The sequence below is a fragment of the Lontra canadensis genome, unplaced genomic scaffold (genome assembly GCF_010015895.1).
Source record: "Lontra canadensis isolate GAN:19392208 unplaced genomic scaffold, GSC_riverotter_1.0 scaffold115, whole genome shotgun sequence".
Taxonomy (NCBI): Eukaryota; Metazoa; Chordata; class Mammalia; order Carnivora; family Mustelidae; genus Lontra; species Lontra canadensis.
Window position 1 is genome coordinate 5,022,190 of NW_022631109.1, and position 17,144 is coordinate 5,039,333.

General features: G+C 53.9%; 1 long non-coding RNA gene across 1 annotated transcript; it reads right to left on the reverse strand.

Moving 5' to 3' along the window:
* Nucleotides 1-688: 688 nt before the first annotated feature.
* On the reverse strand, nucleotides 689-14,132 carry LOC116856966. Its single transcript, XR_004380659.1, has 4 exons — nucleotides 14,041-14,132; nucleotides 13,646-13,726; nucleotides 1,740-1,867; nucleotides 689-1,110 (listed from the first exon to the last, which is right to left on the reverse strand). It is a non-coding gene; the product is annotated as an uncharacterized LOC116856966 (long non-coding RNA).
* Nucleotides 14,133-17,144: the final 3,012 nt, after the last annotated feature.

Genomic DNA, 17,144 nt, shown 5'->3' on the forward strand with positions numbered 1-17,144 from the left:
CCCTGTGAGTTTTACACACAGGAAGCAGGCCAAGAAAGCCAGTCAGTGCAAAGAGTTCTTCTGGAAAAGGAGACCCTCTGAGACAGCAGAGCCCTGGGTTGGAGCCAACAGCCAAAGGGAATGATGGACCCAGGGCCACCCCCAGGGGCAGAACCAGGCCCTAATCAAGTAGTGTCATCTTCTGTCCCCAGAGCAGAGCATCTTGGTCACAAGCGCCTGGCTGGATCCCAGAACTGTCACGGACCAGCCATCGCCATGCACCTACTGTTCCTGCCTTTTCCAAACGAAATAGTCTATCTTGTCTCACCATTGCATACCCGGTGTGTGAGGGTAGACCAGTTGCCCGGCGTGAAGAGGCGCACCAGCCATATCTGGACCTAACCTAGACCACAAGACTCCAGATGCTGAACCTGATGCTGCCCTTGGAGGAAGCCTTGAGGGTCTTGGGAGCAGGCCACACAGGACCTGCTGAGGAAGGAAACTGAATCATTTGTGGCCGGAAGATAGATGTGGACATTCTTTATAGAGGATGCAAATTCCTCCCAGGCCAGGGTACCCACCCCTCTGCATGACGGCCCTGTCTCCCAGTAGGGATGTGGACTCCCAGCAAGGATAGAGACTGGTAATCCACCCTCCTGCACATGTCTGACCTTGGGACTTGCTACCACCAATAGAATCTGCCAGAAGCACAGGCATAGGATCTCAGGCCTTTGGGTTTCTGTCTTGGCCCTCTTGGGACTGTGCCCCACGCCCACCAGGCCTTGAAGATATCTGGGCTGAAAGACCACGTAGAGGGAGGAGGAAGTGTTGTCACCACCATCCTGGCAGGGCCCAGGCCCCAGGTGGCCTTCCGCTGACCACAGACACAGCCAGCAGTGGTGTTACCCAGTCAGTTACAGAATCTGGGGGAAAAAAATAGTCAGTCTAAGCTACCAAGATCTGGTGTGGTCTGTCATGCAGCAGAGTCTAACGAAAACATCTGCCCCCACATGCTGGCAGCCACAGTGGACAAGCTCCAGGCTCCGACTGTGGCCCCATCAGGAGGGGGACCTCAGGGTCCATGATCGCTGAAAGTCAGGATACCGGGGCTTGCCGATCGCTCCTTCTGGCCTAATATAGAAAGAGAGAGAGAGAAAGAAAAAAAAAAAAACAATAAAACACCAATTCTGGGTTTTCCAGCTGGAACCGTACATGTTTTTTTTAATGGAACAATTTTATAGCTTTCTGCTTTTCTCCAGCCCTCCGAGACAGTCGAGACCTAATCCAAAAACTAGTCATGCACCTTGCCAAACTGCAACAGCAGAATTTTCTGCCATTCTGGATTTCTATGATTAAAATTAATTCACTTAATAAAAAAGACTGGCAGAGAGGAAGGAAACTGGGCATTCTAGGCAGAGAAAAAGCTTTGAGCCGAGGCTCAGAGGTGTGGTATCAAGGAGACTTGCACTCAGATTCGAGTAAATGGGTTCTGAATGAACAAGGCTCTTGGCCAGTGGTTCCCAAATATCAAAGTCACTCAGATGGTTTGTTAGAAACCCAGATCATTCAGAGTTTTTGACTGAGCAGATCCGGGCGTTAGGGGGGAAGGGCAAGAATGTGCTTTCCTGACAAATTCCTTTGTGATCCTGATGATGCTGTTCAAGCAGGTACCACACTTTGAGAATCACTGGCTTGAACTTAGCCCCTAAACAAATAGGGGTTGGGGTGGGTGGGTAGGGAGATTAAGTGGTAGTTCCGACCTCAATAATGCCACCAGGAACCTGGAATTCCAACCTGTCTTCTTGGACACACTTAGCTTATTGGTTTTCATCCTTATGTTTGAGGTCTCCTGGTCACAAGATGGCTGCTGCAGCTCCAGAACTCACATCTACATTTAAAGAAGGAAGAGAGTAGAAGGTGATCCATGAACTAGTGGAGTTTGAGCTCTTTACCAGGAACTCAAAGCTTTCCTTGAAAGGCCAATCCTCTTCCCACTACTGCTTCCCCCAACTCCCCCATCCAGATTTTCAGATACATCCCTACCTAGAAAAGAGTCTGGGCTGTGGAGGGTGTAGCTTTCTCACTCCTATGGCAGAGGCATGCAGGGAAGAGGGGGTGGGAAATAGAGCTCCAGTGTTTGTCACGGAAGTGAAGGTAACCAAAAAGCTTGGAAGCCAGTCCTTGCCAGAATCAAGTGGGGGACACACTAGGCACCCAGTTATGTGTGCAGGAGTGCCAGGAGTGGATGCAGGAAGAGCAGCGGGATTGGATCTCTTCTGCTTACTGGTTAGATGATCTTGAACATGTCCCTTTACCTCTGAATCTCAGTTTCTCTTCCTGTGAAAAATCAAATAGCCTCATTGAGTTGTTGTGAGCATTGAGTAGGGTAGCATAGATGCAGGGGCCCCTGAACGGTGGGCTGGAATCAAGAGCGTGCAGCTCTCACAATAGCCCCCACCAACCGAGGGCTTGCTGTGCACGGAGCTCTATGCTAAACCCTTTATGGCCCTTTCTCCTTTCCTCCCCATGATAGAATTCCCATTCTTCAGGTGGGAAAACAGAGGACAAGAGGAAGCTTTTATTTATTTGTTTGTTTGTTTGTTTGTTTGTTTATTAAATATTTTATTCATTTGACACAGAGAGAGCGCACAAGCAAGGGAAGTGGCAGAAAGAGGAAGAGGGAGAAGCAGACTCCCCGCTGAGTAGGGCGCTGGTTTCAGGCCTCGATCCCAGGACCCTGGGATCATGACCTGAGCCCAAGGCAGACACTCAACCCACTGAGCCACCCATGTCCCCCGAGAGGAAGCTTTTAAAGTCACAGCCTGGTAAGCAGAGAGCAAAGACCCAAACCAAGTCTGTTGGGCTCCAAGTGTGCACCCTCAACCACTCCTCGAGATTGCTTTTCTGGAAAAATAAACCTATCCAGAGCCACCAACAGCACGAGGCCAGCTGACATCCTTGCCCTTCCTGCTCTCACTGGGTGCGTAACCTAGGACAAGCCAGCCTCGCCTAGGCTCTCCCCACCCTCAGCTGGAGGCAGTCTGCAGGAGCCAGGGAGGACCAGCCTCCCCACGGGACTGCTGGCCCCAGCAGGAGTGGGGTCCTGTCTCGCTGAGTGCCTTCCAATTAGACTGGGTCTCCTGGTCAGGCAGGAGGCAGCAAGCAGGTGGGGCCCAGCAGGGAGCAGGCGGTTAGAGGGTAATTAGATGGGGATGTGGAACAGCTCCCTTAATGAGGAGGTTGTTCTGGGCAAGGGACACTGAGGAGGAGTGTCTCTCCCAACACCTGCTTCCCTGGGCACCATGAAGAAGCAAGAAGCAAGCAACATTCTTTGGGGCCCAGGCCCTGTGCAGGCCACAGGTCTCCCTTATACTCGGAACACCCAGGCGGTGGATGAGAATCCTGGGACTCGAAGTGAGAAGAACCTCCCTTGAGGTATGCGGCTAGGAAGCGGCAGAGAAAGATGTTGAAAAGTTAGAGACCCATGTCTGTTCTCTGTCTCCCCTAGCATCAATCCAATGTTCTTCCTCTGCTCACGTCCTCTGATGCTAGAGCACTGGAGTACCGATTACCAAAGAGATAGTCAAATTATTTACCAACTGGTAAATTTCACAGTGCCAGGGCTGTGAACCGGAAGAATTTTGATTTTAATCCCGGTCCCTACCCACCCCCCCCAACAACCGCCCCGGCTGTAGTCACAGGTGCATCGGGGCAGAACCTGAGCCACTATTGGGACAGTCGTTAGAGGTGGGGTTTCCTTTCTAGGCCACAGGGGCATGGCCAGAGGGGCTGCTCGGTCCCTCCCCCTGAGCACTCCCTTCTCTGCACCCAAAGCCCAGAGATGGGTGACTCACTCCTTCTCCCCAGAGCTGACAACAGACTTCCCAGGCAGGAGCAGCCCGCTCAGGGAACCCCCATCTGGCTGAGGCAATCTGTCTGTCTGGAAGAGGGTGGAGTGTGCCAAACACTATAGCAGCTGTGCCCGAAGTGAGTTCTGCAGATTTGGAAGATTGTCCCCAGGAGAGAGGGTTCCCTGCAGTAGTCTGTTTGGGACTCGTGAGTGCTCCCCTGAGCCCTGCAGAGTCACAGCCCCGATCGCTATAGTAAAGGTACTCAGAAGTCCCCAGGGGAGAAAGGGCCCATGTTGGGGGCACCACGTGCATTTTCTATGCCTTTTTAGCCACGGGGCTCTCTATTCTTTGTTCGGCCCCAGTAGGTCCCCGAGGACATGAGTTTTCCTTGGGCTACGGCTTTGGAAACATGGTTAGGTACAAATCCCTTCCTTAATCCCAGCAGCCTGGACGGTCACCGCCCGGCCACAGCCACAACTGATGCTGGGGAGAATGAGTAAGTGGATTCAAGGGGAAGGGGGCCCGGTCTGGGGGAAGGGCTCACGGGTTGCGGCCCAAGGGCCCCTGGAAGCCCTTCATTCTCCCTGGATCGTCTTCTCTGTCAAATAATCAAAGCCATCCACACGCAGGGGGCTCCACTAGGGCTCAGCCCTCCCCTCAAGATGGAAGAGAGGTTTTTTTTTTTTTTAAGATTTTATTTATTTATTGGAGGGAGGGAGAGAGAGAGAGCGAGAGAGCACAAGCAAGGGGAGGGGCAGAGAGAGAGGGAGAAGCAGACACCCCACTGAGCAAGGAGCCCAACACGGGGCTCGATCCCAGGACCCCAGGATCATGACCTGAGCCGAAGGCAGACACTTAATTGACTGAGCCCCCCAGGTGCCCCAAGATGGAAGAAAGTTTAAAGCTGCAACTCAGTTTCTGAGTACCGGAAAACTGGTCCGTCAGTATCCAAGGCTCTGGACTGGAACAGAGAGCATTCAAAGACCAGCTCCCCCTCCCACCCTGGGCAAGTCAACCTCTTGAGCCTCAGTTTCCATCTGAAGAATTGGATGCCAGTGTTTAGACCACAGGTTATGGTGATAGTAAAATGTGATAATTATAATAGCCACACTTATATTGTACTGACTGTGTGCCCCACGTGGCCCGTCACACTTTGCACGTTAACGTTACTTTCCTAACAAGTCTATGAGGGAGGTATTGTCCCCATGTCATAAATGAGGCACAGGTCAGTTGTGACTTGCCTGAAGTTGCCCACATGACAGGTGGCAGGGCCCGGATTCAAACCCAGGGCGTCTGGCTCCGGCGGTCACACTGTCATGGATCCTGGTGGCAGCAAACACCAGGCAAGTAGCAACAAGAATTTAGGTCATTACTAAGGGATTCGGGGGAATCTAGAGTTTGCGGGCAGTGGGAGTTGAGAGGACCCCATGTAATACAGGATGAGAGAGAGCAAGTGCAAGGAAAGGACACAGGAGGGGATCTCCCCATTCCCAGAAAGCGTGGCACGCCATCCCCTGTGGGTCTGATTTCCTATCAGTTACCCCACCCATAAGGCAAGGAGGGGAGTCCTCCTGGAGGGCATCCACCTTCCCCAGTACCAGTGTGCGTTGGTTATTAGAGCCCCCCAGGGACCCAGTCTGTCTTGCTCCATATGTCACCTCTGTCCTTGCAGGAAGTGACACTCCACGACTGGACGTGAGTCAGTGACAGGGCGTGTCTGAGCCTGGGGTCTCCAGAAAGCAGAGCCTGTGACAAACACTTAGGTGTTAGCACTTAGTGGGCGGGTGTGACCCAGAGAGCAGGGGTGTGTGTTGGGATGGGGTGGGGGGAGGGGGGATGAGGCGGGGGAGGTAGGGCGAGGAGGACAAGCCGAGTTGCTCTGTCCCCTGGGACCACTGGGAGCACGCAGCCCAGGAAGGACGTGGAAGCCTGTGTGCTCCGGCTGCTCTCCTGCACTGGCCGAGCTCACCCTAAGGGGCACCGTTCCTCCCGCTTCTCCAGCCTGTGCTGGGGTTTGTATCGGAGAAGGCCCAGCCAGGCCAGGAAGGAGTGAGGGGGCGATGGGGGTGGTGGTATGGGCAGGCTCAAGGCAAAGCGGTGAAGCAGGTCAAAACCTATGGGAAGGGCAGGCGAGCTTGTGTGGACCTGGGCGGCTGAGCCGTGGCTGGAATCAGGGCCGGAAGATGGGAGGCAGCACCTGCCCAAAGCTGTCTGCTTCCAGGAGCCTGAGATGTGTTGTGATTGGGTCTGTTTGGAAAGAGTCAGCGGGCTTCGAATGGAGGACCCGTAGCTAGAAGGATCTGACATGGGGAGGCCAGCCCGCAGTGGGTGGTCCTCAAATTTTGGTGGGCAGGCTAAGTCAAGTGCAGAAGTCAGGGTCCCATTTCTGCCATGTGCGGGGCTTGGGGTGCGCTCCTGATACAGGCCCAGGGAGCACCCGGAGAACCACCTGTGTCATTTCGGAGCCCTGGGAAGGAAAAGAAAGGTTTCCAGTCCCCTGAGATCTCAGAAGAAGGACACGAGATGGAGGCAGGAGACCCAGACTCTGGTCCAGACACAGCTCTCTGGCCTCAGTCTTCCCATCTATAGGGAGTGAGTGCATTGTTCCTGATGATCCCTGTGGGCCTTTCTGCTCTGGGGTCTCACGAGCCTTGGAGCCCAGGATGGGAAGGGGGAAGGTGGAAAGTTGTCACCACTCCTGGATGCCTAGGGAGGAAGTGCAGAAGTCTGTCCTGGGGAAGGGCTATCTGTCTCTTGGGGCAGCAGGGAGCCTAGAAGCTCAGTGCTCCCCCTGCTTGCTTCTGGAGGGGATGAAAGCAGCTCCCGGGCCTCTCTACCTGCCTGAGCCCCCGGCCATCGGACAGACCCCAAGAGGGTGTCAGAGGGCTGAATGTCCATGAGGACGAGGTCTCGGGAGGAAACAGAACCCAGGGCAGTCGGCCGGGCAGCCCTGGTCCTTGGCTGGGAAACTTTTTGCCTCTGCATGGATTTGGGCTCCGTGGCCTGGTGTCCGAGGTCCTCAGCGTTCAAACTCAAGCAAATGGATCAGCCCATTCCGGTCAGAATTCAGAACACATGACCGCTTTCCTTGGGCCACTGAGGGGATGAAGGCTTTGAAACCGGATAGATTCAGATCAAATCCTATATGACCTTGAAGAAGACTCTTAACCTCTCTGAGCTTCCTTTCTCTCAGAAAGTGATCAGGCTTACCTCTTGGAGTTGACTCAGAACTGAATAGGATAGGGTAGGTAATAGTATGCCTGACATGAAGCAGACTCGAGAAACGACGGTAATTGAATTAAGCCCACAGTGCTCTGTGACACTCGCTAGGTCGCTAATACTGTCTCCAGACTAATCATGCCACCTTGCTCCAGCCCTGGTGTTCAGACTCAGCTAGATCACAGTGCACCAACACCTCTACGTGGATGTCTTATGTAGATCTTGAACTTGACTTGGCCCATACGGAACTCTGGCTCCCTCGTGGGTTGCCCACCAGCATCCTCTCCCACATGAACGGCCCCCCAGTGCAGAAACCCCTTGGTTCTCCACGATGCTGCTCTTCTCATCTATCAGCAAGACTGATGCTCCACATTGATGCATTTCCAGAATCCGACCACCCCCATGGCTACTGTCTGGTGATAATTATTGGGATTATCAGCCTTCTATCCAGCCTCTGGCTTGTCCCCTGACCTCTCACCCCACATAGCAGCCGGGATCATCCTGTTAACAGGTGAACCAGACCATGGCACTCCCCAGCTGGAAACCAGCTAATGATTTCCCATCACACCAAAGTCCTTCCTGCGGCCAGCAGGGCCCCAAATGATTCGGCCCCAAACCCCTGTCAGGTCTCCCTTCCTATCCCTCTTCTCCAGGTTAATGCACTCAAGTCGCACTGGACTCCCTTCTCCTTTCATGGGTCAACCTCCTAGCCGAGGGCCTTTGCATTTGCTGTTCCCTCTGCTGGGAAGAGTCATCCCTCAGATTGCCCTAGGGAGCACTCCTCACCAAGGCCAGACCTGAGCTCAAATATTTCCTTCCCTGACTATCATTTCTACAAAAGCTCGGCTCGGTCCACTCCAGCTGTCCTCACTCCCTCGGCGGGCACAGGCCTTGTCAGTCCCCAGCAGCACTGCCCAGCAGAACCCCGGTGATGGTGGGTATGAGCCCTCACTGGCATGCCTTGATGCACAAAGGGGCCTCTGCACTTGAAACGTGGCCGTCGTAACGGGGGAGCTGGATTTCCTTTCTTTTTTGTTTTCAGATTTATTTATTTATAATAAATAATATAAATAAAGAGAGCATGAGTGGGGAGAGGGGCAGAGGAAGAGAGAAAGACTCCAGCAGATTCCCTGCCGAACATGGAGCCCGACGTGGGGCTTGATCTCACGACACCAAGATCATGACCTAAGCCAAAACGAGGAGTCAAATGCTCAACTGACTGAGCCACTCAGGCGACCTAGAGCTGAATTTTCAACTTGATTTTATTTTATTTCCTTTATATTTAAATAGACACCCGTGCTAGAGGTTTCCCCCGTGGGCAGTACAGGGCCATAGCCTCACTGTCTCCCCAAAGAATATAAGCCTATGATGGTAGAGCCTTGTCCCTTTTGTTCATGGGCATCTCCCAGGGCTGAAAACATTTTCTAGCACACTAAGTAAGTGCCCGGAAAACCCTCATGAATGAATGCCTCTATTATCACAGAATCACGTTGTCCGCCTCCCATTTATAGGAACGAGGAGACCGGCCCAGAGTGGGTAAGCATTCGGCAACTCACACAGCGAGGCCGGGCCCCATGATTCAGACTTTCTCCCCTGCCCACCCCCACTTGGCTCCCTGGTGTTTTGCTGGCAGCAGGGAACTGATTAAAACCAATCAGCCTGATTAACCCGGGAGAGCCTGAGATGCCCGACACCGGGCAGTGCTTGGCGTGGGCTGGGACTGCCGATGAGCAAAGGCGAGAGGACCTCTCATGGGCCAGAGGGCGAGGACCAGGACCCAGTGGGGTGTGCTAGTCATAGGCCAAGCAGCCTGAATGGCTCAAGATGCTAAAAACCTCAAAACCCAGGGGACAGCGGACTTATTTTTTTTTTTTTTTAAATCAAGAATTCTTTATTTGTCTTGCTGGACCAGCCTCAGGAACAAGGAGTCAACAAAAAATCAAGTTGGACATTTTAAAAGGAAACAGGAAAACTTGCTTCCTGCTGGTTAGAGCAGGAAGCGGGTTTATAATCAGAAAACGAAAGATGGGGAGGGGAGTGTGGAGTCTATGTGGCCTGAGAACAGGAATAGTCCGTGCCTGAGCTTAGCACTGCCCCCGACCCTCCAGGAGTGAGGAGGGTGAGACAGTCCCACGACTGGGACCTGGTCTGCATCCTTGTCACCCAGCCTCTCTGCCTCTCGGCTTTCCCATCTGTTTAAGGACGAGAAAGGAGCCCACCCCAAAGGTGACGGGGACAATCACATACGAAGCGTCGGGCACAATGGGAGCTTAGCAGCTGACCATCAACACAAGCTGGGCCTCCCATAAGTTGGTGTGCGGACGACAGAGGGCCAGACAGAGGGGACGACCCGGGCAAAGGCTCAAAGGCAGGATGGAAGGGACCTATTGGGGCCTTAAAACTGGCAGGTCGCAATGGTTCCCCTGCTCCTGACAGTGACTTCAGGAGGCCCTTTGTCCTGCCTGGTTCCTTCCATGGGAACCCCAGGGAATGGGATGAAGGGGGCCAGAGCAGAAGGCAAGGGTGACAACAGGCAGGCCGTCTTAGTCATGTGGTTCATCAGCCTGAGAGGTGACAAGGACAGCCCCAAGGAGGCACAGGGGTGGCCTCCACCTCCCCACAAATGGTGGCTCGGTGTAGCAAAGAAACAAAAAAACAGAACAGGATACCACCAGTTACATTCCAGATAAGCAGCAATTTTTTTTTTTTTTTTTTTTTTTTTTTAGTGTAAGCTTGGAAAAGCTAGGACACACTTATACTAAAAAAATGATTCATTGTTGATCTGAAACTCAAGTGTAACGGGGTTCCATGTGTGCAGGCCTGGAGCCAGGTTGACAGTGTGACCTCAGATCCTGGTGCCCGGAAGCCACCTCCTTGTTCCCCATGAAATTCAAGGGCCCACGGCTAGGCCTACCCACTCCCCAGCCCCACCCAGCATCACGCTCGCCCCTTATTATCCCACCCCCGTGGCCTTTGCGGTGCCCTGGTCCCGACTTGGTTCTTCTCATGGCCACCTTCTTCCCCTTCCCCTCTGTCCTCCAGCCTTCCTGCTGGGGCTCCCTTCTCTCCCCCCTCCCCAGTAAGCTGGCTCCCCTGCTATTTCTCACTGCCCAGGCCCTTGCCTTCATGACAGGCAAATACCATTCAACATTTACATGTGAAATGCCTCTGTCCCTATCTGCAGGGTAGTTTGGCTCACCGCTGTACCCCAGCGATTGGCCCCATCCCCAAGTTAGCGGGCGCCGTAACCATCTGTGCCGTGGAGACGAACAGAATCTATTTCAGGAAGTCGTGGTGGGGGGCGGGGAAGGCAGAGTGGAAGGTCTGAAGCACCCACATGCTCACACCTCCTGGGAGAGACGTGACCATTTCCAACCCTGGCCCTTAGCCTTGGGATGGGACAGGAGCCCATGGTCATGGTCAAGGGGCCAGGAGTCTCTTAAGAGCTCTGGACAGTCAGCAGCTTGCTTGGGGCAGCTCTCTCAACCTCCCAGAGGCCCTATCCCCTCAGCCCCCCAAGTAGTGCCTGACACCCCTCCCGGCTCTGCTACCCTGGGAGTCTTGTCCCTGTAACCTCAGATCCTCCTGAGAGTGATGCCGGTCTCTCCTCCCTGCTCTAGATCGCAGTCCGAGGGTCTGCGGCCTGTTCAAGACGTCCTGTCCCTGTCCCCAGTACCTCCCAGGCTCCGCGCATGCAGTACCAGCTCAACAATGATCTGTAGGGTGAATGAATGAGTAACTGGCCCGTTTCCTCCCGGCCCCAGTGAGCTTTTCAGAGACTTGGAGGGGGAGGGGAGAGTGGCGGCAGCAGCAGATGGCCACTGGGACCAAGAATAAAGGCTAAAAAGGGAACATAATGCGGAGAAGGGGGCTGAAGCCACAGGCACGCTTCTCTCCATTGATGTCATCTTGAACCAAGCCCAGCAGGGGCCGGGCCGGGTTATCACAAATTATGTCTCCCCAGGCTAGCATTATCATCTGATTTCCAGCAAATTACAGAATTAAGGGTGGGATTGGCTAGGCCTGTTCTATGTTTGGCACTGGCATATCAGCAGAGCCACCAAGAGCCTGCTGGGATTTTGCTCAAAAACCTGATTAAGTGGGTTTGGGCTAGAATGTCGCATGCTACCCACACCCTCTCCAAGGCCGAGGATCTCCGAGGCAGGAGGGGGAGGCTGGAGGGAGCTAGAGAAACAGGTCAGCCTGAGACCTGCACACCGCCAGCCACCCGTCCCCATTGACTCCAATTATGTAGCCACATCGAGGGTGGGGGGTGGCAGCTGGCAGACGCTGTGTTTCCAGAAGGTGTTGCTGGCATCTCTCATGGGACCAAGATTACGCCCAGCGTCTAGGGAGGTTGGGAACATGTGCGGAGAGGAACCAACGAGGCGCGAATGAGTACATCTTGTTGGAGCAGGAGGGGGAGGCAGGAAAAGTGGAGGGTGGGTATGAATGAGAGGAGGGCTTCTCTTTGCAGCCTTAGCTCTTGCTACCTGTAGAGGATGTCTGGTGTTTTTGCTTGATTAACATTTACATCCCTCCTTCTGGAAACATCATCCTAGCTTTCCTTTGAGGAACTGCCCAACCACCCCACTCTCAGCCGTGTTGAGAGTCCAAGATCTAGGGGTGGGTCCAAGCCCCAGTTCAGACAGTAGCACTGAGCTTGCCTGGAGATGGCTTGCCATGGAAGCTGGGTCGATCGGGGTCAACCCTGGGACTTTGGTTGGGATTCCTGGGAACAAAATTTTCTTCTCCAGCTAAGGTTGAAGCAGGAGAGAAGGAAGCCCTGAGCCATTCATTGATCTCAAAAGGAAGCCAGTGCCAGGGAAGCAGGATGAGGAGAAGGAACAAGGAAGGGGGAATCCTGGATCCAGCCATGCCTGAAGCTCATTTCCCACACTCTTCTGATAACATGAGCAAAACATTCCCTTTGAGCTGAGTTTCTGTGATTTGTAAATCAAAGAACCTACTGATTACCCTTGGTCCTTCACTCTGGTCACATGAGCCTCGTTACAGTTCTCAGAAGGGGTCAGACACCCCCACCTGCTGACTGTCACTCCATCTGTAACCTCCACCAGGAATGCCAGCCCCACCTCAAGACCTCCTCTGAAACCTTCTCTACCCTGCACACAAATGACACCTACTTCGAGAGCCATCCTGAGACGTTGCGGTCACTCCCACGGTGGACAGAGCAAACTCTTCTCCCAGGGCCCACCTGGTGGCACTGATTTTGCATCATTTGTGTATCTATTTAACTCTGCCCGGCGGCCCAGAACCGTGCTGGGAACATGAGCTCATCTCGTCTTCACACCCGCCCTTTGAGGTGCTTGCCTTCCAATCTCTGTCCTGCAGGGTGGCAAGGACTCAGGCTGCCACCTGTTCCATGTCGGAGGGGAGAGGTGGGACCGGGCCCCCAGAGCTCCATCCCAGGCCGGCTATGCTGTCCTGGCCACTGGCTGGTATGCCTGCTGGGGTCTTTCTCCTACTCTCACGGCAGCAGCTCACGGGAAAGTCCAGGGGAAAGAGTGTCACCGTGGCATTCGCCCAGCATTGGCCCTCACTGGTGCTTCACTTCCCGGTGGCTGTGTGTCCCCAGGTGAGTAGCTCCTCCGGCTTTCGCCTCCTGTTGGTTAGTGTTACTGCGGTAAAATACACCCATTATGAATTGTAGCATCGGAACCATTTTCAGGCGTAAGGTTGGGTGACATCAAGTGCACCCAGGGCCAAGCAGCCGTCACCCCTGTCCATCTCCAGAGCTCTTTTCATTGTATAAAATTTCGTCGCAGTACCCATTAAACATTAACTCTCATCCCCTCCTCCTCCAGCCCCTGGCAACTGCCACGGTCCTTTCTGCCTTGTGAATCTGACTGCTCGAGCTCACTTCCCGTGACTGTGGTCATTGCATGTTCATCCCTTTGTGCCCAGCTTCTGTCACTTAGCTTAAAGTCCTCAAGGTTCATCCATGTTGTAACTCCTGCCAGCCTTTCCTTTCTTTTTAAGGCCGGCTAATACTCCCTTACAGGTAGCCTACCTTATCTTAGTCCTGGTCATGGGAACCAGGCTGTCCCCGTGCTGAGAGAGATTTCTTGGCCCCAATTCCTCTCCTCTCTAGTTTGAGGAACATGAACTCAGAGCCAGGCGCTGTGCTGGGAGCTATCCCTCCCACCCACTGGCTTTCATCCCAGTGCCAAGGAGAAGCCCATCCGTGGGACTGCAGAGCAGGAGAAGAAAAGCTCCAATCCAGAAACTCGTGGCTGAACCCCCAAGGGCAAGGTGATGTTTCAGCTTTCCCTGAGGATCTGCAAGGCATCAGTGCTGCGGAGCAAGGAGAAGAAATATTCAGTCTCTGTACAGGAGAGCTGCCTGCGGAAACCCTGGGGAGGAAGGACGGCAGCCGGCTGGTCCTCCCGGCCCAAAGACCAGCTTTGTGGAAGGACTCCTTTGGGATGACACTGTCCGTCTGACTTCCAGACTCCCCTGCGGCAGTTGCCTGGGCTGAGCCAGGCCCGTGGCTGGACACCCTGGAGGGCAGGGCGGGCAGAGGAAGGTGAGGGGCTCCAAGTCACCCTTGGCCTGACGGCAGGGATCGGGCTTACCAGGTGCAGGGTGCTCAATACCGATAGGATTCTACAGCCTCAAGGACCATCCAGAAGGTTCCCTCCTTCCTTCGAAAAATTCTAAAAATAAGAAGGAAAATGACCACTCGGTCCCCAAGCTCAGTGGGAACTGGAGCTGGGGAAGGGCTGGCGGTTTTAGGGAGCTACCCCAAGGTGGCAGGAGGACAGCCGCTCTCATGGTCAGCCAGGACGATGATGATGATGGGGTTAGTAAGCTGCTGTCAGTGTCCCCCTTACCCCCGTATATGTAAACATACCACTCCCCACTGTGGAAGACTGGAGGACCATCCCGGCTCTCCAACTCCCTCCCTGCCCGTACAGAATTCCACACCCACATCTTGCCCTACTGGGGACTCCAGAGCAAGCACACTTACCATGATGAGCCCTGGGCACTGTCTAGATTTGTTGTATCATAATACTGTACACCAGAAACTACTATCAATGCATGTTAATTACACTGGAATTAAAATAAAAAACGAATAATAATAATATAAAAATATATATTATAATAATATAATAATAAAAAAGAATGCTATATCCACACCTTTTGCCACGGGACTTAGCCGTAGACTCTTGGTAGGGGAAACATCCTTTCCTGACCCAGGAGGTTGGGTCTGGCCTCGTGACTCACTCGGGCCAATGGAAATGTTCTGTGCTTACATAATTCGGCTCCGTCTCCCGCGTTTCAGCCATCTGCTCTCCGAAGAACATGCCCCAAGCAGTACCAGGCCAAGTAAAAGCAGAAAACCAGTGGATCTGGCTTGAACCCAATGCCCAGCCAGGAATCACGCCTGATCAAACCGAGCAGCGATCTGATGAACCCGAGCTGACTGGAGACGCAGCAGGGAGGGAAATAATGATCATCCCCGCAGGCCACGGAAGGTGGCCGCTTGTCCCCCTCAGGAGTCCCATAGCCCCTGGCCGACCCGTATACCACACGCACATACGTGTCTGCGGACAATACGAAGGCGAGCTCACCCATGAACGTACATGGGACATGTGCTCTAGCCGTGTCACAACTCCACAAACACATCTGAAAGCCACAGACAGAGCCTCCCTCGAGGCCGGGGGCTAGGCAGTCTGACCTATGTGTCACTGACTGTGTCTGTGGCCCTCTCTGGCCTTAATCCCAACCCGAGGCTGGGAACCAGGGCTCCCTTCCTTCAAGCAGAAGCCTGGGGGGGGTTAGGGTTGTGGGAAGGCGCAGCAGTGTGTCCTCACATCTGTGTCCCACAGTGACCAGTCTAGGCTGAGTCACACCAGTTCAAATGCCTGGTTTGAGTTTTGTTGGATAGACTCAATCCAAAGTGTTGGCCATTTTCTCCGTGGATTCTGGGGACTCTTGGGAACCACCAGCCCTGGAATTTCAGGATTCCTCTGGTCCCACGAGGCTGGTGGAGGGAGCCTACTGAGCAGAAAGGAGGCGGGGTCCTGGCCGCTGCCTCTGAGCCTCTCCCTGCTGTGGGTGTGGGGAGCCCCATGGGCCCTCCCTGAGAAGCCCCCTTAGCCTCCGGGTCCAGCTCTGAGCAGGGAAGTCAAGGACATCTGGTGGTGACAGAATCAGGCCCTGGCATCAGACTGCTCCGTCCCTGCGGGTCCTTGGACAAGTCCCCTCACTTCCCTGGGCCTCAGTTTCTCTCTGTGTAGCCTATTTAAGGCCAACCCCTGAGTCAAGCCTCAGAGTCCAGCCCCTTTCACCCACTAAACACACCATTCCAGAAATTCTTCCCCCTTGCCTCCACATCATCGGTTTTTCCCCCTTTCCTGGGTCATCCTCAACAGCCTATAAATACGCTCGAGTTTCTCTTACCTTAAAACAATGACCACAAAAACCCTGGCCATGCCCCATGCTCCCTGGCCCCGCACATCTGTTTCCTGGGTTGCCCTTCAGAGCGAAGCTCCTTGAAAGACTTGCTGGGCCACGTTGGTGAAGGCAGGCCGACTCCCTTGCCACTCTTCCCAGTCTGTCCTGAGCCCTCCGGCGTCAGGTTTTGTCCCCACAGTTCCACCATAACCACTCTCATCAGCGTCAGCACGGCCTCCCGTTGCTAAATCCAGTGTCATTTCTTGGGCTCCTCTTACTGGGCTCACTGCACACGCTGTTTGCTCCCTCTTTGTGGGGTCACCATGCTCCTGGTTCCCTGCCTCCTGGCTGCGGCCCTCCTCACCTGCTACTACTCCCCCTCCCCTGCTAGTTTCTAACCCCTGAGGGCCCTGTCTTCATCTTTTCTGTCCACCCACCTCCTTGGGGATCGCAAAGACAAATACCATAGATACCGTGGCAAACACCACACCCAGACTTGTGCCCTGACCCCAGCATCATACCCAACTTCTCCCTGGATATCTCTGCCCCGCCACTGACAGGCATCTAATCTCCATACTTCCCCATCTCGGAAAATGAGAACATCCCCTTCCCACCATTGACCCCAACACCTGGAGCGATGAACCCTGACAACTTCCTTTTCCTTCCACTGGCGTTCCCTCCAGCCATTCAGCACTTTCTGTCGGTTCTACCTCCAGGATGTGTCCCTAATCTGACCACTCCTCGTTTCCTCCCCCTTCCCCTTTCAGAGCGACCCTACCCCAAATACTAGCCCCCAGAAATTCCATCTCACTCAAGGTAAAAGCCCAGGTCCCTGCTCTGAACCATAGAGCCCGACCTCATCCCTGGGCTCTGCCAGAGAAGCCCAGACAGACGGTCCTGAGCATGGCTCCTCTGTCGTCGCCCCCTTTGCCCACCCTACCAGTCACACCGATCCTACAGTGCTCCTCAAACACTCAGTTGCGGCACACCCCATGCTAAGGTCTTTGCAGTGGCTGTTCCCTCTGCCAGGAGCCCTTGGCTCAGGGACGCACATGTCTCCTTCAAATCTATGCTCAGATCTGACCTTCTCCTGATGCCTTTCCTGAGCACTAGGTTTTCCATTGCAAGCCCCACTGCACCCCTCCACCTACCAGCTCCTTCCCCCTTGATCTTCCTGTCATAGTTATTTATGATTTTTATTATTGTTTCCACTCTAGATTGTAAGCTCCATGAGAGCAAGGATTGCTGTGTTTTTCACGGTACCTAGAACATGCTAGCAGCTCAGTAAATACCTGTTAATGAATCTTCATCAAGTGAGGGCAGTTCTGCACCTGCCTCACTGGGCTTGGGGTTCAATAAGAGAGTGCAAGTCTGTTGCTTAAGCTAGGGCATGTGGGGCCACACAGAAAGGTTAGTCCTAATGTTATTGTCATGGCTACCACCATCACCACCACCACCACCACCATCATAACCATCATCACCATCATCACCACCACCGCCACCACACCATCATCATCATCATCACCACCACTGCTACCACCACCATCATCACCATCATCACCATCATCACCACCACTGCCACCACCAACATCATCACCATCATCACCACCACCACCACCACCACCACCATCATCATCACCACCACCGCCACCACCACCATCATCACCATCATCA